This window comes from Equus quagga, chromosome 3 (assembly GCF_021613505.1).
Source record: "Equus quagga isolate Etosha38 chromosome 3, UCLA_HA_Equagga_1.0, whole genome shotgun sequence".
NCBI classification, from domain to species: domain Eukaryota; kingdom Metazoa; phylum Chordata; class Mammalia; order Perissodactyla; family Equidae; genus Equus; species Equus quagga.
Window position 1 is genome coordinate 124,831,279 of NC_060269.1, and position 24,948 is coordinate 124,856,226.

Below are 24,948 nucleotides of genomic sequence, written 5' to 3' on the forward strand. Positions count from 1 at the left end.
TCCAATCCATCCTTCACACAGCCACCAATGTGTTCTCTCTAAAAATGAAGATCTAAGCATCTCATTCCCTTACTTAACATCCACAGCTGACCGCTTAAACTTCGAAGCACTAGAATCACCTGGAAGGCTTGTTAAAACACAATCCTGAGCCCTATCTGGAATGTTCTTCACTCTTCCACATTTCCCTCCCTTATCCACTGAATTCCTGACACTACAGGTCTCCATGAAGCCATCTCCATCTCCTCTGCCTCATCTTCACTTCACCTCCGCCATCACCATCATCGTTATCATCACCAACCAATACACACTGAGTATTTATTATGATGCATTCCACTGGATCCTCACAAATAAAAACCCATGACATGGGTACCATTATTCTTCCCATATAATATAGATGTTGAAACTGGGACTCAGATCAGTTCAGAAACTTGCCCCAGTCACACAGCTAGGAAATGGTAGAGCCAGGATTCAATTCTAGCAGCCTGACTCCAGTGCCTGGGCTCCTGACAAGTACCACCTCATCCATGTGGAATTCCCCCCTCCAGGCTCTCTTACATATTTAAACATGCCTGCAATAGAATGGGAGGTCTCTCTTACCAGACTGTGAGTTATTCATGGACAGGGCTTCACCTTTGCTTCCTCTGCCTAACACGTGAAGAGCACTCAATGATGGGTGATCGAATAAATTAATTACTTGAGCTAGAGTGTTTGCATATGTAAAGTAAATTTTCTGATGGAGTCTTGGGCCATGAGAAATAAGAAGCATTACAGATTATTTAAATTCCTTATCATATAACAACTCAACATATAGTTATGCACCATATACCATTATATTGGGGATACATAGGTATCCCTATGATAATAAATGTAAGTGATACACAGGTATCACTGTATTAGGGGAAACCTTGAGAAGAATGGGGATCCAAAGAACATGGTTGCCATCTACTCCTAGTGGTCACCATTTTGTCCATTCCCATCTTGGTTACCCTGATTATGTCTTTTTAACCTATTCACGATGATGAGAGTTTTTACCCTTAAAACAGCATGAAGGTACCACTACACTGTCATTTTGCAGAAAACTTTAATATCTTTTCTACTGGTCTAGAAAAACAGAAAGTCAACATTTTAAACCAAAAGGAAAAAGAAATTACAGGAGCAGGTACATTCGAGTACAAATTTCCTGTGTGTTTGGAACCAAGACCAAGTCAGTGTTTTCTGTAAATAACCACCATTAAAAAGAGAAGATCAATTATCTTCTATATACAAATCCAAAGTGTAGGCAAACATCAACTTTTGCTTCTTCTCTCTTTCACTGGGAGGGAAATTGTTGCCAGCCAGCCCTCAGGGTATACCCCCTGCTGCAACTTTCTTTCCCAGGTTAAGAAACTACAATCTTGGTCCAGAAAGGAAAATGAGAGAACTCTACATCCCAGAGTAAAAGTGACCTGTCAGCACTCAGAGTTATTCCAGAACTAGTGCACACCTCAGAAGCTTCTCCCCAGTTTTACTCTGGGCTTAAGATCATGGAATGTCAGAAGTGTTTGTTTCTTTTCCATCTGACTTCAAGGTCCTTGTCAAAACGCAGCATGAGTTAACAGGCTCTGTCAAGCAAGTGCCCCATAAAGGCACTTGAGAGCCCAGCCAGCTCCCTGCACCGTTCTGAAAGGCTGAGATACAGGGAAAAACTAGATGGACAGCTCTCCCCTCCTGCAGTGTACATTCTAATTCTCATGCTGCTGACCGTGCAAATTCCTGCCCTCTCAGGCAGGTTTTGGGCGCAGGTGGCGCCATCCTTGGAGCCAGGAAGGCCCACTGTCTGGGCCTCTGTGTCTTTTCTGCCGACACAGAGGCAAAGCTTCAAGGGCCTTCTCTGACCTGCAGGGGCCCAGAGCCTGGGGTCCTTCCTCAGAGGCCATGTGGACGCTTTTGCTCCCTTTAAAGCAGTGGGCATCAGCGACCGCTTTCTACAACTTCCTTAGGCTGGTTTTTCCACCCTACAAGTCAGTAAGTACACATCTTTGCAGAGAAGCCCGGAGATCTAAGCGCCTAAGCAGCAAAAAAATACTTTTCCAACAGGGCCTGCTAAGGACACGTGGTCGCAGACATTTCCTGCCTGAGCCTGAGCAGCTTTCCTCGTCTTGCACACACGCTCCCCCTACTGCCTGACACAGACAATGCACCCCTGGGTCCGGCAACGGGGACCGCTCCAGCCTGGCGCAGGGATGGCCGTGTTGAAAGGCTGCAGAAGAGTTGCCAAAAACTGAAATAGTGGGTCCTTAAGAATTCTTCCATTGCTCCAGTGAAGGGCCTAAGCTGAATCTTTCTTTACACTTCAGGAATAAGCTCTGTAATAAAGACTGAATAAATAAATCCTCCCTAAAATAGAGTTCTGCCAAATAAATTAAATTTAGAGTTCCTCTACGAGTTAAATAAATGAAAAGAATTTTAGATTCTGGGGACTCAGATCCAGGCTTGCTCCTTTATCTGATGTGTGACCTTGGACATGTCAACCTTTTTAAGCCTCAGTTTCTTCATCTGTAATGTTGGCATATTGGTATTGCTTATCTCCTAGTGTTGTTGTGGAAAGAAAACGAAAGGATGAATGTCTGAGAAGAGTGTTTTATAACATGCAAATTTAATGTGAGTTGCTATTATTTCTTTGCCTTCCAATCCAACACACACACAGGCATACACACACACACACACACACACACACACACGCCCCTTTTCCATACATCTCAGTGGAAATGGTAGTCGAGGCAACCTGAACCCCGAAAAGGAAGCTGGGCAAGGAAAGCTCAGGCGCAAACAGGAAGTAACAGAAATGCCACCAGAAAAATTACCTCAGGCCAAAGAACCAAAACAGTCTTAGGTTAAGTTTTTAAAGATCAAGTTAGATTTAGTTAATGATTTGGGGTGTTGCCAGCCTGGCTTGACCCCCTGAATTAGAGGGTTTTCAGAAATGACTAGGTAATTCCTCTGACCTAGATTTGACCTCCCAAATGGGAATTCTCCCTCGGCATTTTAGAACCTCTACAGCGGGTAGGTTCCTGCTTTTATAAATGTAAGTCTCTCCTCCTTTTCCCCTGTGGCAACAGGAGGGGCCCAGGCCAGGCCGGCCGGGTGGAGCTGGGGCCCCGCCTTGCTGTGCCCTGGGGAGCCGCCCTGCAGCTCCTCTCAGATTACCGCCTCCCTTCCTGGCTTCACAAACTCGCCACATGGTAGGTTGGCTTCTTGAGAGAATGTAAGAAAAGCACTCCAGTGCCGGCCGCACAAAGAACTTTTACAGGTCTGGGGATTATGTCCAACTTTCCATCCAAATTTTTGTTAAGAGGAGACAAAATCCTAGATATTTTTCTAGGGGGAGAAAAAAACTAAAGGGAAACATATCAACATGTCAGTACACGTTGTGTGGTTTATTTTCTTGTTTTTCCTGTCTCACTCTTGAAACCTCTTTCAAAAATCCTGCCACCTTTCTTAACTCCTCCTTAATTTTGTGTGTATTTTAAAGTAAGGAAGGGAGAGGATTAGAAGCCTAAGAATTTGAAGTCATCACCAAGCATTCCTAAAACTTACTTGTTTGCAGAACCAGAGTTCTTTTTCTGGCATCCAGAAGAAGAGACTTAATTTCTACCTCCCTTGCTTTCACCTTTTTTGTTAAACGACTCCTCTAACCCTTAGCAAAATGCTTTGTGCAAGTGAGAGTCGGAAAGTGAGGAGACCCACGCCCAGCCTTTGAGTGGCTCCTGTCTGTGGACAGTGCTATGGAGACAAATGGAAATAGTCTCAAGATGGTACCCTGTCTCACGTTAGCTTTTGTATATTTTGCAATGGCCTCCACCTGGACAATGGCCTCCAACTGTACATGTTCAGTTGAAAACTGGACTGTTAGGAATGATGGCAACGGTGCTTTCAAAGTGTTTGCACATTTGAGCCTCATGAGGACCCTGGGAGCACAGTGAAGAGGTAGAATTAAGCTGGTGTTACAGGTGAAGAGATGAGGAGCAGAGAGGTAAAGTGATTCATCCAAGCCACTCAGCTGGTTCCCTATGAAGCCCAAACTAAGAGGTCATGGTCTTCCAAATCCTACTCCAGCATTTAACGCCCACTGAGGCCTTACAGCCAACACGTTCTACAGGCTCTCATTTCTGCCGAACAAATAAACTACCATTTTTAAACATAGGGCAACATATGCATTTAAAATAAGATAACTTTTTACAAATTACGCAGGGTGTGTTTCCTAAGCAAAAATGAGACTCTGAGGCCTCATTCAACAGATAGTATGTTTTTTATATTAAAAATTTATTTTAAAGGGTAATTCATTTACGTGTTTCAAAAGTCAGAATTCTAAAGCACGGTACACCTAAGAAGTCTTCCTGCCATATCCCATTTCTCCACTTCCTTCTCGCCTTTGTTGATAATTTTTTTCATCCTACCTATGTTTGTGAAAATACAAATGTGTATTCTTGTTTATTTGTAGTCCTACAAAAAAGAGAACATATATAGTGCATTTTGAATTGGTTTTCTGGAAGAGTGGTGGACTTTGCTAAACCATCCCCCTCTTGCCTGGGAACCAAGGGGTCACAGGCATTGATTTGCAAGCAGCCCAAGTGTGACAAGAATCCAAAAGAGTTAAAGCAATAAAAGCTTCGACCGGATAGGTTTGCCCCATAAAGCTGGGTCCCTCACTAAACCAGAACCAGACGTGGCTGCTGCAAGTCAAGCCTGGGATTCTATGCCAATCACTGGCTGGGGCAGCTAGCTGTTTCTCATGGCAAAACCTGTGTAGATGCCCAAGTAAAACCCACACGATATGTTAGGACAAATGTTTTCAACATGTAATTGTCTGTTACTGTTGCTCAGAGGACGGTTAGTGATGATTCCCAGGAAGTGTCAGAACGTCTGACAGACAGAGGGGCCATCTTAGTGCAACCTCCAAGTAGGATTCTTCTACCAAAGGAGCTTTCACATCTTTCCCATTGTCACTGTGCATGGAAAAAAACGAAGACTGAGGGACATCAAACCCAGGCCGCTCCAAGGACAGGAAGACCAGGGGCTCTCTGTGAGCAGGAACACCAGGCTGAGAGCTAAGAGATGGAAGGTCCAGTGAAGGCCAGTCCAGCTGGGCCACAGCTTCTCTGGACTCAGGAAAGGGCATGGGTCAGACCAACAAACACAGAGACTGCTTCCTCAGCCCCACTGGTTATGGGTTTAAAACGGTTCCTCATGAGAAGGAGCTGAAGACGGACCTGGGACCCTCCGGATTCTCCACACTGTTGACAAGGCAGGTCCTGAGGAGGCAGCTGGGGGATGCGTCACAGGGTCACCTGTTGCTCCTTGTATTAGTTTACTAGGGCTGCCATAACAAGGTACCACAGATGGGTGGCTTAAACAGCAGAAATCTATTATCTCACGGTGACGGAGGATAAAACTCTGGGATAGAGGTGTCAGCAGGGCTGGGTCCTTCTGAGAGCGCAGGGGAAGCATCCGTTCCAGGCCGCCCTCCTTGGCTTGTGGAGGGTCGTCTTCTCCCTCTGTCTCTTCACATTGTCTCTCCTCTATGTGTGTCTGTCTAGGTCCAAATTTCCTCTTTGTGTAAGGACACCAGTCACACTGGATCAGGGCCCAGCCACCCTAACAATCTCGTTTAACTTGATTACCTTTGTAAAGACCCTATCTGCAAATAAGATCCCATTGTGAGGTGTGGGGGGTTAGGACTCTAACATCTTTTTTGTTTAGATGTTTAAAGAATTTATTTAAATTAAAACTTGCTGCTTATTGTCAGCATTAATAGTAATGTACTATTAGTACTTTTTACTCTTTTAAATACAAATGCCAAAAGCCAAGATTTTCCAGGGGTTTTTTTTTTTTTGCAAAGCACCACTTACTGTTTATTAGTAAAGGTTTCTGGGGCCGGCCCTGTGGCCGAATGGTTAAAGTTCTGCATGTTCTGCTTTGGCTGCCCAGATTTGCAGATTTGGACCCCAGGAGCAGACCAACTCTATTTGTCAGCCATACTGTGGAGGCATCCCACATACAAAAGAGAGGAAGATTGGCACAAATGTTAGCTCAGGGCTAATCTTCATCAAGCAAAAAATTAAAAAAGAGGAAGATTGGCAACAGATATTAGCTTAGGGCTGAACTTCCTCAAAAAAATGATTTCTGACGTTGAATATGAGAAATTTGAAAAGCATATTCTGCATTTTTTTACTCTTATGATATTTACTTGGGATCATAAAATTTTAGAAAAGACTTTTTTCTCCATTTTTTTTATTATGGCAAAATACACATAATATAAAATTTACCGTCTTAACCATTTTTAAGAGGATGGTTCACTGATGTTAAATACATTTATATTGTTGTGCAACCATCACCAACTTCCAGCTCCATAACTCTTTTCGTTTTATAAAACAGAAACTCCATACCCATTAAACAATAACCCTCCATTCCCCTCCCCACTCCCAACCCCTGGCACTTACCATTTTACTTTCTGTCTCTATGATTTTGACTACTCTAAGTATCTCACATAAGTAGAATCAGACAGTAATTGTCTTTTTGTGACTGACTTAGTTCACTTAGCACAATGTCCTCAAGATATACCCATGTTGTAGCATACTGCAGAATTTCCTTCCTTTTTAAAACTAAATAATATTCCACTGTATGTATATAGCACATTTTGCTTATTCGTTCCACCATTGATGAACACTTAGGTTGCTTCCACATTTTAGCTATTAGGAATAATACTGCTGTGATCACTGGTATACAAATATCTCTTTGATACCCTGCTTTCAATTCTTTTGAGTATACACCCAGAAGTGGAATTGCTGGATCATACAGTAATTCTATTTTTAATTTTTTGAGGAACCACCATATTGTTTTCACAATGGCTGTACCATTTTAATTCCCACCAACAGTGCATAACAGTTCCAATTTCTCCACATCCTAACACTTATTTTCTGACTTTTGGTAGTAGCTGTCTTGATGGGTGTGACATGGTACCTCATTGAGTTTTGATTTGCATTTCCCCGATGATTAATGATGAGTACCTTTTCATGTGCTTATTGTCCAATTGTATATCTTCTTTGGCAAAATGTCTACTCAAGTCCTTTGCCCATTTTTAAATTGGGTTGTTTGGTTTTTCATTGTTGAGTTTTAGGAGTTCTCTACATATTCTCGATATTAATCCCTTATCAGGTTCCAATATATCCTTTTTGAAGGGACACAACCAACCCATAACATCCCTTTCAGATCCACAATTGTCCTCCCCATTTCCAGAAGTGCTGGCCTCACATCCCCATTCCACCATTGAGAACAAAGCCAGACTGGGTCTGTGGAAGTGTATTACACGGACATGTTATGGAAACTGGGAGGGAGTTTGAGATCCCCTGGTTTATAATCCATTGCTTATGTACTATTTGTATACTAAATATAACATAGTTCTCATTACGGAAAATGGCCCTGTCATTTTCAACACATGCTTTTTTTTGTCTTTATAAAGTCCAAGGCAGGAAAAAAAAAAAATCCCTCCCACTATTGTGCTATAGACCAAGCTCCCTCACCTCTCCCTCATACACACACCTGACCATTGACCTTGAGATCCTGATGCCCAGATTGTACAAAATCACATGCTCTTTCTACTCAGAAATAAGATTTTTCTTTACCTACACTTTGGAAAATATACCAAGCTACAAGGTATATCACTCTCTCTAGCTGGGCTTTTGGTGTTGTGGTTGTTAGTCGTTTTACTTTTGTTTCTGTTAAATCTGGCCTGACATCTTTGCTGAGACACTGTGACAAACACTTTGGACCCAAGACTTGGCATGACCGGGTGTGGCTTGGCCCATCTCTTGTCAGGCAGGTGCAAACAACCAAGCTCAGTTCAAACATGCTCCAGGGATTCAGCACCTGGAAATCCCCACAAAGCTAATTCCATTCCAGACCTTTCTCAACACCCAGAGGAGGGAGCACAAGGGCTGATTGTCCTTACAAGTTTTCCTGCCTGCAATTCTATAGTCTGGGGGATTGTAGGGATATGGGGTGAGTAGGAATGTATATTTATTAGTGTTGGGTCTCAAGTCAAGAAGTAGATCTGATGCCTTAGAGGAGCCCAGTGACCAAATGTCATGCCCTGTAATTCTGAACGATGGTCTTTAGAACTGAGTGACTTCTGGCCCAGGGGTAACTACCTCAAACTCCTCTACCAGCCTCAGACCAAGGACCTATTTTCCACAGGCCTATTGCCTTTGTGATTCTTGTGTTTTGTTGTTTCCCGTCACTCTTGTTTTCCACATTTCTTGGGCTCCATCCAATGCTGAGTAATGATTCAGAGCCAGAAGCTTTGAGGAGTTAAGCTGCCACTCCAAAGAGGGGAGTAACTAACAGCTCCAGGCACCAAATGGTGGACCCCCTTACCTGACCCATAAGCTCATGGCCTCAAGGGGCCTGTAGGAGGAGTTGGGTGTAGCCAAGCCAGGGTGATGTGTTTTCTTTGGCAGGACTGGGGAGAAGCAAAGATGTTCCAAGCTGAACCTCCATCACTGGTCTTCCTAGGGGAGGTCTCTTACTTCACACACTAAGTGTGACAGCCCGTAGGCTACTGCTCTTCTTCCTTTCTCCTCCCCTGTCCCATCCCACTCAAGGTTCATCTTTGGAAGTATTTTAGACCAAAATCTCCTTAGGGTGAAGGAAAGATCTGAAATTGGGAAGGGTGTAACACAGTCTTTTCCCTTGCATGACCCTGGTGTATGACACATCCACTGGACACCATGCTGGTTGGAACTTATGGGTGGACCCCAGGGTTGGTGTGGGAATTCCGCGTGTCTGAAAGAATGCCTGAAGTGAGGTGCTGGGCACATGAGCAAGCAACCAAAGTGCACTGTGCAAAATGATGATAATGATGAAGACAGCGACAACAGCCAACATGTGCTAAGTGCCATTGTGTGCTAGGTGGTGTTCAATTTAGTCCTCACAACAATCCTATGAGGTAGCTTACTATTACTATTCCCATTTTGCCAGTGAGGAAACTGTGTCACAGAGAAGTCCATGATTACACAGTTAATAAGAAGTCGCACAGTTAATACAAAGCAGAGACAGCCAGGACTTAACCCTGGCAGTCCAGCTCTGCAGTTGACACTCTCAGTCATCACTCTGGATTAACAAAAACATGAGTATTACTGTCCTCATTTTACAAGTTAGGAGACTGAGGTGCAGCAAAGTCAAGTGCCTTGACCCATCCCACACAGCCAGGGAGACGCAAAGCCGAGACAGGCCCCTCCCATTCTGACTCTTACCCACGCCCCCCATCGTGGGGTGGGGAGGTTAAGGAAGAGCCATGGAGTCAGGATGTAACTGCATCCTACCCGCCCTTCTCCACCCCAAGTTTCTACCTTCCTCCTGAAGCTTCAAGCTCTCATTTCAAGGGACAGGAAGCTACCAGAAAAAGAGCCAGATAGTGAGGGAGCAGGTGCAGAAATGAGAAACCTGCACCTGCAACCAGGAATCAGTCCAACACGCCTCACGGAACTGACACCTGGCCACCCAGGTAAGGCGTCCAGAGGCCCCGAAGCAAAGGAAGGTGAGCAAAAGAGGAAGTCAGACTTTCCAGAAAGGTGAACACGGAGTAGCAGAAAAAAACAAAAGGGGGTTAAGATGTGGAAAAAACAGGTTGGAATCAGATACCCCTTCAGTTATAAAGAACTATAGAGAGGAAGTAGTTCAAACCTCTTATTTTATGAATAATGAGAGCAAACGCTGATTGGGCTCTTCTCATGTGCCAGGCACTGTGCTAAGGACTTTCCTCGTGCTGACAACAATCTTATGAGGCAGGTGCCATTTTGGTCTTCACGGGGAAACTGAGTCAAAGGTTAATTGGCCCAGTAAGCGGTAGACCCAGGCACTCTCCTTTGCTCCAAAGCTTAGCTTTTTTTGTACTGTATAACCTTTTGTGATGGACCATTCCAAACAGACAAAATTAGAGAGAATACTGTAATGAACCCCTGTAAATCCACTGACCAGTTGCAATAATCATCAACACAAGACAGATCCTATTTCACCATCTATCCCTCATCCATTCTTCTACTACTAGAATATTTGGAAGTAAACCACATACATATTACTTCTGTATTATATCATCCTCTTATTATCCGAACATACCTTAATATGTTTCTACAAGAAAAAAGGACTTTCTTAACACAGCCATAATACCAGTGCTACATCTAAAGAAAATAACAATAATCTAATATCATCATATATCCAAACACTGTTCAGATAGCTCACATTGTCCCATAAGTGTATTTTTACAGTTGGTTTATTTGAATTAGAATCAAAAATGACCCACACATTACATTTGATCGATGTCTCTTAAATCTCTAACATATAAGGTCCCCTCCCCACTACCATTCATTTGTTGAAGAAATGAGGTTATTTGTTCATAAATATTGCTGCCCAAAGTTACTACAAGTGTGGTACAATTACAAGCGTAATTTCTCACTTTTTGGGTTTTGCTGATTATATTCCTGTGGTGTCATTTAACGTGTTCCTGCATTTTGTGTATTTCTTGTAAACTGCTTAAGCCTACTTTTTTCCAGAAGATGAAAGCTCTAGCTCAAGCCCCCAGAGCTAGTGAAAGACAGAACCAGGACTGGAATTCAGTCTTCTGACTCCAGCCCCCTGCCCCTCCACTCCATCACAGGACTTGAATCTAGAATTTTCTCCCTGGAATGGAAGGAGCGCTTGGCTGTCACATGACCTTCCTCCTCTTCTACCTCCTTCTGTGAGAGAAGCCAAGAGAGGATCAGTGGGAAAGTTTAAACCTTTCTTTGGTATATGGCAATATTTTAATTTTAAACAGATGGTGGGAAGGAGGGGTCTCCCCAAGCCTGGGTGGGGCTAGGCACCTTCAGCTTTTGCCAGAGGACTGGAAGCATTTAAGCCAGAACTCTGGCATAGAACATCATTCTTATTCCCTGTCTCTCCTTTCAGATATTGAGAACCAATTTACCTGAGTGAGTGCTGACAGGCACATTTCATCCCTTTGACTTATCCATTTTAATCAGAGAGAAAGAGCTGTGTGCACACTAGAGATGCTAGATGCCTAAGGAGATGCACAGCATCCCACTTGGGGAAATAGGCAGGGAACAGCTAATGAAAGTGGCAACCATTCTGTGTGTTTTGGAAGTGAGTGTTTTTTTTTCCCATTCCTGCTACACTGAGCGTGCAAATGCCAGAGCCAAGACTGTATAACACAGATAAACAGAACTATTCTCATCACAGGAGGAAGAAACCCACCCCATACCAAAACTGGACCAGGGTAGGGGGGGAGCGGGGAAGAACAGTGGCTCAAATGCACAGTAACAGTGCTAGATCACATTTATTGGACATTTAAAACACACCTGGCACTTTATATGCAGTATCTCATTTCGTCCTCATGACAACCCTGCAAGGTAGAAAATAGGTGCTTTAAGAACCCGAATCTGCAGATGAGGAGGAACATGAGATCACACAGACACTATGAGTAAAGGTAGAATTCAAATCCACATCTTTCTCACTTAGTGTCTGTGGCTTAACCATGTAGACTTACACAAGGTCAGCTAAATTAAGATAGCTATTTGGGAAGGGGTAGCAATTTAGAAGGGAGCTTCAGGAGAGTTTAGGAGTGGCTCAGGTAATACACACTGGGGTCCCCAGCCTTTGGGGAACAGTCAACTTCCATTTTAACACAAGTCTCCAAAATCCATTCAATGAATTTCACAGAGGGAGAAATGAGAAGGTTCCACAGGAGTTGACCATCGAGAAGCAGCAGTTAAACGCTGTCCTGTTCTCTCTCTGTCAAGTCATGGCTCCTAACTGGGAAGGAGTACCAGGGTCACATCTGGCACACATAAAATCTAGTCTGAATTCGAAAGTGACGCCTCCTGTGGGTGGATAAATCGCAAAAGTGTACCCCTTTGGAAGGCCCCTTCTATAAGAGTGGTGTCTGCAGTAGGGCTCACGTCTTGGCCAGTGTTGGGTCTGATCTCAGTCCTGAAGCCCTGAAGCCAAGCACAGAGGAGGCAGCAGAACCCTGGAAGAGTCAAGCTTGTTTCCCCACCCAGGACGCTTTATACCTGTCAAGCCAAGTCACTGCTGCTGAGCTGTTACCATCTTTTGGTGGTTGTTTCACGTGACTGTGGTCTCTTCTTGGCTCAGAAGAGGGCAGAACCCAATTACTAGATTACTCAAAATGCTGGTTTTCTGTTTTTCTTTTTTTTCACCACATTCAAGGCTGTGGTAGTCAAATTTCCCCCAGTCTCACTGGTTTGACTCAGAAGGCCAGGCTGATGTTACTGTACGTGGGCAGCTCACAGATTGTGACCATGTTATTCTCTTTCTTTTCAATAGAGCTGATCAACTTAAATGGCTTATTTTTGTCACTGGATTTTGTAAAAGCACATGAAAAATAATTGGCGTTCTATAAACATTTTTAAAACCATGCTAAAAACTTGAGGTAAATACGAATCAGTACAAATTATTAGGAAAAAAATTTGGTCATAATTTAGATATAGTCACTCCACTTTTGGAAATTTATAGTAGAGAAATGCTAAACACAAAAGAAAAACAAAAATTCTCTTCACAAAGATATTCACTGCTGTAGTCTTTCTAATAGGGAAAAAATGGAAATCAGCTGTTCTTTATGAGAGAGCGTATGAGCTGGTAAATTAGGGTACGTACCCCAATATAGTTTTTAGAACTTGTGTTTGTTACATGATATGAAGGGCATATGTTGCTATGTTATGGGAAAAATATCAGGAAACAAATAAACATAAAATATGGTCACAACTATGTCAGACATGCTTAGAAAAATTCAGAAAGATGATATACTAAAAGAAGTCTTACAAGACAATGATAATAACTAACATTTATTGAGTTTTTACAACATGCTAGAGACTGTTCTAAGTGATTTACGTATATTAACTCAGTTTATCCTTATAGTAACATCTTCGGGTAAGTACAATTATTATGATTCCCATTTTACACATGAAGGAATTTTGAGGCAGAGCAAAGTTAAGTAACCTGCCCAAGTTGTGTAATAAATAAGGTAAAAACTGGACGATGAATCTGAGAAACGTTAACAACCATGCTTCCTAGCTGTTGACCAGCTAAATGAAAAAACAGAAAAGGGATAATATGGAGAGAGAGCATTAAAAACGTTACATACAACAGAGTAAGCCTGGAACATCTTGTCACAGTAGAAAACAAGGAAGCTATCAAAGAGTAGAGGATGATGTCAAAAGGACTCAAGAGCTAAATGGAAGAGGGTCCCCTCGGCTAAAGAAAGTGTCTGAGATCAATAACTGCAGTGGATTAAGACACATCAACACTAGGGAAAAAAAGCCATTGGTCACCTTTAAAGGAGCTAGGGAATAACTCATTATTTTGAAAACTGGTAAACAGAGGGAAACAATCAAGCACTTATCCTTATACTGTACAGAACTTAGGGTAACTAAATTGTTGATGAGGGCAAATTTTTTTCATGGAAATATTCCAGATAATAAATGAGTCAGGAATAATAGAATAGCATTATTTTTAACCTCTGATAAAATAATGGATTAGGCAATGGATGTCAACATTACAGAAAAAGACAGAGCTAGATGGTATATGCTTACTGATAGAATTATCACACCACCATCTATGAAGCATTCAAGCCAAACAAACCAAACCTGGATCAGACTGCACCTCTAGAGGTGACCTGCAATTTACAAGAAATTCGGCAGACTGAGAAATGTTGTAAATTACATCATGGGGAATGAAATTAGCAAAATCCAGACCGTGGGAAACTTTATAGGACAGTGAACCTTGTTTCTTCAACACGTAAATTGCAAGGAGAAAAGGGGAGAGGGGACTCATAGATTAAAAGGCACTAATTCCAATGATCTTATTTGGACCCTATTTGGAGGAAGAATCCCTCAAAACATTTTTGAGACAATCAGAGAAATTCAAATACTGTCTAGATTATTGTTCATTTTTTAGGTGTGATGATGGTATTGTACTTATACTTTTAAAAAGAAATGCTTGTCTTTTAGAGACACATTCTGAAATATTTATGGATAAAAATATATTATTTCTAGGATTCAATTTAATATACTCCAAGAGCAAGGGGGAAATGAATGGGGGAATAGATGCAATAAAGACTGGTCATGAATTGATCATTGTTGAAGCTACTGATGGGTGTATGGGGGCTCACCAGACTCTTCTTCCTACTTTTACACAGGCTTTAATATTTCCGTAATAAATTTTAATAGTACAAACGTATCTTAATTTTGTTCTTACTTAAAATATTTCCATCTTTTGCTGTAGACTTGAGGGCTAGCATAAGGCAACAGCTGACGACACAGACTGAGGACCAGACTGCCTGCCTTTGAATGCCAGCTCTCTTGCTTACCAGCTGGATAATCTAGAGTAGGAAGTTCATGTCGCTGTATCTCATTTGCCTCATCTGTAAAATGAGGAAAGTAATACCACCTATTTACTACTGCATTGAGTTATTATGACAAAACGAGTAAAATTTCTCTAGTATGTAGAACAGTTCGCGGCACATATTAAGCTATATGGATTTACTGTTTTTACTGGGTTTCTTTTTTTAATCTTTGGGTATAAGTCACCTCGTAAGAGTGTCCCCCACTCATTTTGCATATTATACCTATGATTCTGACTCTGATCTGACTTTGATCACCAACTCCAATTCTAACGCCAATGAATGATTCTGGTACCAATTCTAACGTGTGGGTTTTTTCACCCCTACCTCCAATTAATTAATTCTCCAATGCCAGCTGGGTATCCTACACTTCAACTCAATTCTGTCACCGTCTACCTGGAGATTGCATCAGATCCCACAGGAAAAGGGCTCAGTCACACAAGAATGCCCTCCCTCCAACTTCAGACACCAGTCACCAGCCCAGGTTGTCACCAGTGCTTCTGATCTTCCAGCTATAGATTGGAAGTTCCAACAATTCCCTCTTTAGGTTTGATTAATTTACTAGAGTGGCTTATAGAGTTCAGAGAAATATTTCACTTACTGGACCACCGGTTTACTGTAAAATGATGTAACTCAGGAACAGCCAGATAGAAGAGATGCAAAATATGGGGAAAGAGTATGGAGCTTCCATGTCCTCCCCAAGCTGCCCCTTTAACCAAATCTCCGCATTGTTCACCAACCCAGAAACTCTCCAATCCCCCTCCTTTTGGGTTTTTGTGAAGGTTCCATTACATGGGCATGATTGATTAGATCCTTGGCCATTGGTGATTGAACTCAATCTCTAGACCTTCTCCTCTCCCAAGAGGTCTGGGGGTAGGACTGAAAGTTCCAACTCTCTAATCACAAGGTTGGTTCTCCCAACCAGCCCTCATCCTTAGGTGACCTAGGGGCTTTCCAAAAGTCACCTCATTAGCATAACTAACGGCACCTTTATAGCTCTCACCACTTAGGAAATTCCAAGTGTTTCAGGAGCTCTGTGCCAGAAACTGGAGCGAAAACCAAATATATATTTCTTACTATAAATCACAATGTCACAATATCCAACTACTCAGTCTCTTACCCTTTAATGGATCAGCTACAATTTTTCAGTTTCTTTAAAGCAAAGTAAGAACTGAAAGACACTTTCGAAGTAATGGGAGAGAGAATCCTGCTAAATTTTAATGATTTACTTTCAGTCTTTTATAGTTGCTTCTTTACACCTCATCTAACCGTATGTGTGTGGCTTACCTTTATCAAATCTTTTCAAAGCCACTTGGTTTTCTTAAGAATGTTTTTTCTGCATTATATTTTCATCCATTTACATAATTCCTAATTACATTACAAATTTTCAATTGCAACCTTTTTAAACATGGCTGGGAACAAACAAACATCTTGGTAAACAGATGACACAACTGGTGGAAAAAGTGCCCAGATGCACTCTGAGAATGCCAACAGCATTAAGCTTGCTGAAGACATCAGACATGAGCTTTACCGTGAGAGTGGAGGCTGCATTAATTAATCTGGTGGCTTCCTTAAGTAGAGATCAGTTAGAGGAACCTATTGTATACAAGTCAATGGTGGTTGTGTTTGGGTAGCATAGTCTTCCTTCTATTCAAATTTGTTTTAATGATGAACACATATTATAACTCCTGTGTATCAAAGAAAAACATCAATATTTTGTACCTTTAAAACTACTTTTTTTAAGTGAATCCATTCACAGAGGATTAGAATCAAACACAAAGAAAATGTGCAATGAATATTGTTATTTCTTACACCCACGTATGCAAACAATGAGTTGCTGGATCCTACTAGGGTCTGAACCTCAGTGGTCACCTGTTGCAAGGACAGCGTATATATTGAGTGCTGCTATCACACAGCACGGTTTCCTAAATGCCGCAGCAGTCAAGCTTCATACTAAGAAGGTTCACACACTCTAATATTCACATTCTAGTTTCATTTTGACTATAAAGTTACACAGAAACCAAATGATCAAATCTGCATTTCTTTCTAAATCAATATGCAAATAGTGAGTCAGGGATTCCCCTTATCGTTGGCATTCCTTAGCCAAAAGGATTTTGGAAAATCTCAAGCTCTGCAGATGTGAACTGCCTTAACATCAATCCAACCCAGCAGACCTGGCACTTCCTGTGCTTTACGAGATTTCACAGATCTCACTGCAAGTTCGCCCCTCTGTGACATACCATTGTTACTTGCTTTCTGATCAACTGCTAGTTCCCACAGTCCTCCTTGAACAGGAGAGAGGAAGTGAGAGGGGTGTGTAGTTACTGCTGCATTCATTTTCATCACTCGGCAGATGGGGAAGCCAAAGTTACAAGTCAGATCTGTTTTTATCATACTGGGACATTCCACATCTCTTCTCTGACTCGGAGATTTGATGGTAGGGGCACTTCATGGAGAGTATTGCAAGAAAACTATTTGAACTAAGCTCATCTCATTGATGTGACAACTTCAGGAGAGTTTAAAAGTATGAGTGCAAAGTCGTAGCTAGCATCTACCTTCTGTTCCTGTCCCTCAGCACTTCACCAGATGCTTCTAGGAGTCTAAGCCTGCAGCCCTGTCGGAAGAGTCCTACCGCTTATGAACTGTGCAGACCAAACTGAAAGAATCTTGTCCGCAGATTCCTTAAATATAATGATGTCACCCACAGATGATACATTCACATTCACATTTAATCAGGGTAACGTGTTTCCTAGTTATGTCTAAGTTCCAAATGATAGCAGGGTCAAACAGAAAATAAAATACACAGCAGCTCCCTCTGAAGAAAACTCCTCAATCTAACATTTCTCGCAACTTGCTCCACCTCATTCTGTTATTTGTTTGATTGAAAGCAGATCACCCTTTCATAAAGTGAAAACTTGCTGCTGTTATTCAAAATAACCCCAAACCGCAAATATTTACCTACCATTGGATTCATTCGTTCACTTAACAATTGTTTAAGGATCACCAATAACTTATACAAGATGCATGAGAGCCAGGCTTAGAAGAGAAAGATGACCATGCGGGTGCCATTTCTGAAGTCAAGGAAAAATGGTATCTGATTATGCAATCAGGTACTTTTGAAATTAAATTATTGTTATTCTCATAGGACTCTACACATATAATCATAGTGAGCATGTGTGTATGTACGTGTGTGTGTGTGATTTCTGCAATAGAGAAATCTAATTAAAGACAGTGTAAAGTTATAAGAGAGCACGGAGTATCACTATGGTTTCTTTGGAATCTAAGGGCAAGAAAGAATCCTACAGAACACTCAAAATGTAAGTTGCTTTAAGCCAAATCCTGGAAAAAGTGGTACCTTTATCACAAATCTGTTCCTCAAATGCTATCTAAACTAAGCTGAGCTATTTGGTTTCTCAATCCATCATTTGTCTTAGTCCAAAAAATAAAAATCTAATAAAATATACATTAAAAGATGAGAATGAGATAAATGCTACTTGTGGTAGATTGTGTTCAAAGACGGCTGCAACAACTTCTCTTCGCATGGAATCTTTGCGTGGTGACTTCACTGCTCTTCCAATTAAGAAGCAATAATTATCTCCCCTTCCTTTAGTCTGGGCCAGTCTTACGAATCCCTTAGACAAATAGAATGTGATGGAAGTGGTGCTGTGTGAGTTCCAGGCCAAAGCCTCAAAAACTCTTTGTAGTTTTCTTCGAACTTGCCCGAGACTGCCATGTAAGAAAACCAGAACAGACTATGGAAATATGGGAAGCCACATGAAGAAGCGCTGCCAGGCATGTGAGTGAGGCTAGCTTGGACCTTCCAGTCCAACTGCTGAATACAGATAACATGGGTAAACCCAGGTGAAACCAACAGAAGAAAAGCCCAGAATCATTAATAAATTATTGTTGTTTCAAGTCACTACACTTTTTGTTGTTGTTTTTACATAACACAAAATTTACCATTTTAACCATTTTAAAATGTACAATTCAGTGGTATTTAGTATATTCATAATGTTATGCAACCATCACTACTATCTAGTTTGAGAATATTTTCATCATCCCAAAAGGAAACCTCATAAGCGTTAAGCAGTCACTCTCCATTCCCCGCTCCCTCCAGCCCCTGAAAACAACTAAACTGTTTTCTCTCTATGGATTTTCCTATTCAGATATTTCACATAAATGAAATCATACAGTTTATGGCTTTTTGTGTCTGGCTTCTCTCATTTAGCATGATGTTTTCAAGGCTCATTCGTCTATGTTATAGCATATATCAGTAGTTCATTATTTTTTATTGCCAAATAATATTTCATTGTATGGATATACTACATTTTGTTTATCCCTTCATTAGTTAATGAACATTTGGATTATTTCCACCTTTCGGCTATTGTGAATAGTGCTGCTATGAATATTTGTGCACAAATTTTTGTTTGAACAATTGTTTTTCAACTGTTTTCAATTATTTTGAGTACATAAACCTAGGACCGGATTCGCAGGGTCATATGGTGGTTCCATGTTTAATTTATGGAGGAATCACCAATGGGCTTCCGCAAGAACTGCACCATTTTACATTTTCACTGGTAATGCATGAGGGTTCCCATTTCTCCACATCTTCTCTCCATATCCTAGCCAACACTTGTTATTTTCTCTCTCTCTCTCTTTTTTAATAGCCCTCCAAGTGGCTGTGAAGCAGTATCTTATCATGGTTTTCATTTTCTTTTCTCTGATGGCTAATTATGTGCATCTTTTCATTTGCTTGTCGGTCATTTGTATATCTTTGGAGGAATGTCTGTGTCTGTTCAAGAGCTTGGGTTGTTTTTCTTTCTGTTGTTGAGTTGTCAGAGTCCTTTATAAAGTCAGAATGCTAGGTCCTTATTAGATACATGATTTGCAAATATTTCCTTCCATTTTGTGGGTTGTCTTTTCACTTTCCTGACAGTGTCTTTGATGCACGAAACTTTTTAATTTTGATGAAGTCCAATTTATCAATTTTTTTGTTTTCTTGCTTGTGCTTTGGTGTTATATCTAAGAAACTATTGCCAAATCCAAGGTCATGAAGATTTACTTCTTTGTTTTCTTCTAAGACTTATGGTTTTAGCTCTTTACTTAGGTCTTTGATATAATTTGCATTAATTTTTGTATACATTGTGAGGTAAGGGCCCAACTTCAGTCTTTGCATGTGGATCTCTAGTTGTCCTAACACCATTTGTTAAAGAGACTATTCTTTCCCCATTGAATGGTCTTAGAATCCTTCTCAAAAATCAACTTACTAAATCACTAAGTTTTGAGGCCATTGTCACACAGCAATAATTCACTGATATACTTCTTGACCTGCTGAATTCATATTCTGTACTCATAATTATACTGTACATCATCTTTCCTTGAAACTCGACAAATAAAATATGTTAAGAATGATGGAAAATGAAATAGCCTTTCCTTGACAACACACACATGACAACACCTGATAGTCCATGAATGGACAGTCAGCCTGCATCACATTTAAGGTTAATATTCTAGGAACGGCCGATGATGTGTTGAGATCTAAGTTTCCAAAGATATGGCTGAACTTACAGGTTTTATGTGTACTAGTTATTTGCTGTATACAAACTTACCCCAAAACTTAGCAGCTTAAGACAACAATAAATATTTATCACATACAGTTTCTGTGGGTAAGGAATTCAAGCATAGGGCTACTAGAATATTCTTGTGTTATGTCAGCTGGATTCTCCCAGGTGAGTGATCCAAGAGACCAAGGCAAAACTTGCAATGTGTTTTATAACCTGGCCACTAGAATCATATAGCATCCTTTCAAAACATCCCTATTACACAGATCAGGCACTGTTCATTGTGGAAGGGGACTGAGTGATTACACAAGGGCATGAATTCCAGGAGGAGAGGATCACTGAGAGCCATCTTAGAGACTGGCTACTACAGTCCATCTTCTGAATTATTCATGCCCTCTCACACACAAAATAAACTCACCCGCTTTCAAGGTCCCCCAAACTCTCATCTCATCACAGCATGAGTTCAGAGTCCAGACTCTCACCATTTAAACCAGATCCATGTGCAGATGAGGCTCTTCAAGTCCAATTCCTTGAGTAACAGTTTCTCTTGAGTTGAAGACCTGTAAAATAAAGAAATAAGTTATCTGCCTCAACAAACCCAATATACAATAATAGCATAGGCATGGGAAAGTCACACAGGGGAAGAGAGGCACACTGGAGTCACTGATCCATAGAAATTCTGAAATTCAGCAGGTTATTTGTCAGTAATCCCTTGATTGGGAGTCAAATCCTGGTAATAATTTTCTATGGCTACTGACTTCACCCTCTGGGCTCATGGTTTTGCCTTCTAAGATATCCTTCCTTTTCCATGGAAGATTTGCAGCTCAGTAGCTTTCTCAGACTTCTTTCTGCCTATAAAGCATGAGGTCCAAAGGCCTCTTCATTTTGTATTGTTTTTGTCTCTTTCAGTCCACCCTGGAGATGGTTTTGCCAATACTCTTCTCTTAAAACTTTGTGGATCACCTATAAGTATTATTGATGTTCACTACATTAGTCAAAAGCCACACCCACAAAACTCTTGAAATAAGGTCTTCTGTATCCTGAACTTCTGCTGAGACTGCTCGGGGAAATCACCCTTAAGCTTGCTAGAAGCTGTGTTCTTTGAATCAACAGATCTCTAAGGCACTGTCTTGGATCTTTCTGAGGTCTTACCAAGGATTTTACAGTCACAGCCATGGCTTCATTCTATATCATGCTTCCCTGAGAGGCCTTTGAATTTGATCTTTGCCATAATGATAAGTCAGGTAAGATGAGGACTGAGAATTGCCCACTCTTCTTTACCTCAAAATTTGAGCTTAAATAGTCAAATTTTAAATGGTATGGTGGCCTTTACATTAGCATGTATATGAATATATTTATACTTAATTTAAATTGTATGAGTGGTTAAAAATAAATATAACTCCATATATACACATACCCAGACATATATTTATAAATATTTCTTCAGCCTATTCAGTGAAACTTAATTGTACGCTTCTTATTATAAACTAAAGTGGTCTTTCTCAACTGTAAATTCCAGCCCAGCCCATCACCACCCAACCATAAGCAAACTACAATTTACAGCATTCTTTGAGAGAATAAAACAATCAACTAGAGTGCACCATCAGGAAATGAATCAGCAGAGTACCATCTGCAGGAAATCAAGCTAAGGATGCGGCCAGAAAAGTTAAAGGCTTCTTTTTGCTGGCTATTTAGGGTATTAAGTCACCAACCTTATATATGCTTTGGAAGGTAACGCCTGTATCAGTAGACACAACAGCATGGTGATTTTCACGCATCAAGCCCATAATGAGTTAATGCCTGGAATACATGCTATAGGACAAATATTAACCAGGTTTACTGAGTCATGTGACGTAAGTGACCTACAAAGTATGACTATTAATTCATGAGGCTGGATTTTTAAAAAACACTCAGAATTGAAATAGTCTCAGGAGTTTTGTCCTTCAAGAGAAAAATCCTATACTAATTCCAGTAGTGCAAATATTTAACAACTAGCAGGGGCTGGCCCCGTGGCTGAGTGGTTAAGTTCCCGAGCTCCACTTTGGTGGCCCAGGGTTTTGCTGGTTCGGATCCTGGGGGTGAACATGGCACCGCTCATCAGGCCATGCTGAGGCGGCGTCCCACATAGCACAGCCAGAAGGACCTACAACTAGAAAATACAACTATGTAGTGGGGGGCTTTGGGGAGAAGAAGAAAAAAAAAAAGAAGATTGGCAACAGATGTTAGCTCAGGTGCCAATCTTGAAAAAAATGCTAGAATAGCAAAAGTACCAATGAATCAAAAGAAACGGTCAACTAATAAAAAGGGCTGCCCAACCAACGAAAACAGCAGGACATTGTAAGCAACCTGCTCATCCATTTTGGGGAAACCTGGATGTGATTTCCATAATCACTGCAGAGAATGTTTTTGAAACACTCCATCTGGTGCCTTACATGCATTTATAACTCAAGCCAGAGTATCAGTCACAATATGTGTTATAGTTAGGCATAGCTTTTGATTCTAAACTGTAATTCCTCACTTGATCATAAACCCAGTTCTCCAGAACTGGCCCCAGATGACCTGGGCTTTTTCCAGATCCATTCAAAGAATGTTCACAGGCAATGCAATGGAGAGATTGCACTGGTAGACAGATCTGATGGGGGTCCGCTCTTCCCCCGGTTCCCTCCATCCTCCCTGCCAGAGGCAAGGTGAGAGGAGAAGAATCTCGGGAGTCAGGTTGGGTGAGGAGAGGCATCAGTCAAGCTGCTCTGCAAGTGGATCACCAAAACGGAGAAATAAAGCCCGTAATTTGGAGAGATGAGGACATGCATCTCTCCGAGGGAGCTAGTGAGAAAATGTGTAGATCAGAGTTCCTCAAGTGTGGTCCTAGGATGCTTGCAAGAGAACTCATACAGCATTTCTTAAAAATGCAGATTCCTGGGCCCTACCTCAGACCTAATGAATCAGAATCTCTGGGAAGGAGGCCTCCAGGTGATCTTTATTCAGGCTGAAGTTTGAGAACCACTGAGTCCAGACAGTAAAACTTGGAAGAGGAATGAGTTAAGGAGAGAAGTATTGGGAGAGTCAGGTGGGGCTGGACACCTGGCACCACATCACAGCATCACTGTAGGGGACTGAAACATTTCCTCAAGTATTTGTTGTTGTTGTTAGTACTATTGAGTTGATTCCGACTCCTAGGGATCCTGTGTACAGCAGATTTGGACCCTGCCCAGTTTTGTTCACCATCTTCCCGCCTTCCAGGGCTGTATCAGACAATGCTCCACTGTTATTGATAGGTTTTCATGGCCAATTTTTTCAGAAGTGGATGGCCAGGTCCTTCTTCCTAGGCTGTCTTAGTCTGGAAGCTCTGCTAAAACCTGTCCGCCATGGGTGACCCTGCTGGTATTTAAAATACCAGTGGCATAGCTTTCAGCATCATAGCAACACACAGCTGCCACAGTATGACAATCAACAGATGGGTAGTGTGGTGCCCTGGCAGGGAAATGAACCCCGGGCCACGGTGGTGAGAGCGCCGAATCTTAACCACTTGACCACCAGGGCTGGCTTTCCCAAAGAACAGGAAGCATCTTTCCTTTTGGTTCTCATATGCTGCATAGGCTCTCTATAGTTTCATTATAAATTTGACATAATGTAGCGATGCTTTCCAAGCAGCTTCTGTAAGCAGAAGGCAGAATGAAAAGACAAGCTTTTACAGCAACTTTTCAAGGGAGAATAAAAGTGTATTTAACAACACCCTTACTTTAATCCTACTTTAATTTTTTTTTTTACCCACAATACAAAGTTAAAAGATGGTTGTGCATGGGAATAGGTTTGAAGGCATATTACAGAGCTGCTCCAATAGATCACCATGGCTAACACACAGAATAAAAATATAAACTTTTCTTTCCTAAGATTTTATCAAGAGTAGCATTCAGGTAGTCTATAGCTACTAGGAGTTGGTTGGCAATTTTCTGGGTTCCATATAATAACCCTACAGATGGGCAACACAGAATGCCCTGTGCTACAGACTAAATGTTTGTGACTTCCTAAAATTCAAATGTTAAATCCTAACTTCCAACATGATGTTATTTAGAGGTGGGGACTTTTGGAAGTGATTAGCTCATAAGGGTGGAACCCTTATAAATAGGATTAGTGCCCTTATAAAAGAGATCCCAGAGAGCTCCTTTGCCCCCTCCAAAATGTGAGGAAACAATGAGAATACAGCCATCCATGAATCAGGATGTGGGCCCTCCAGACAGTGAGTCTGCCAGTGCCTTGATCTTGGACTTCCCAGCCTCCAAAACTGTGAGAAATAAGGGTTTGTTGTTTATAAGCCACCAGTCTATGATATTCTGTCATGGCAGCCCAAATGGACTAAGACATTCTGCCTTTAAGAAAACTACAACCTGACACTGTGTCAACTTAAATCACTGATGAAAGTGATGTTCTGTAAAGAAAGAGTGTAGAACAGTGAACAAGACCTCTATGAGGTTTTCAGAAGCCTGGGCCACTCCTATTTTTGGAGATTTCAGAACATTAAAAAAAGTAAAGAAACGATGGTGGAGCAGTGGGCAAAATGGGTCAAGGGTGGCAAAAAGTGCAAACTTCCAGTTATAAAATGAGTAAGTCATGGGGACCTAATGTACAGTGTGGTGACTATAGTTAATAATACTGTTTGGCATATTTGAAAGTTGCTAAGAAAGTAGATTTTGTAATTCCTCATCGTTAGGAAAATAATTTTTGTAACCATGTATGGAGATGGATGTTAACCAGATTTATGGTGGTGATCATTTCACAAGATATATAGATACCAAATCATTACGCGGTACACCTGAAACCAATATAACGTTATATGTCAATTATACCTCAATAAAAATAAAAAAATAAAAATAAATTACATTTACAATGAAAAAGAGAAACAAAATATATAAAATGCCAAAACAAGGTTACAAAAAC

General features: G+C 41.2%; 1 non-coding gene across 1 annotated transcript; it reads right to left on the minus strand.

Moving 5' to 3' along the window:
• Window positions 1-23,480: 23,480 nt before the first annotated feature.
• On the minus strand, window positions 23,481-23,553 carry TRNAE-CUC (transfer RNA glutamic acid (anticodon CUC)). Its single transcript has one exon. It is a non-coding gene; the product is annotated as a tRNA-Glu (tRNA).
• Window positions 23,554-24,948: the final 1,395 nt, after the last annotated feature.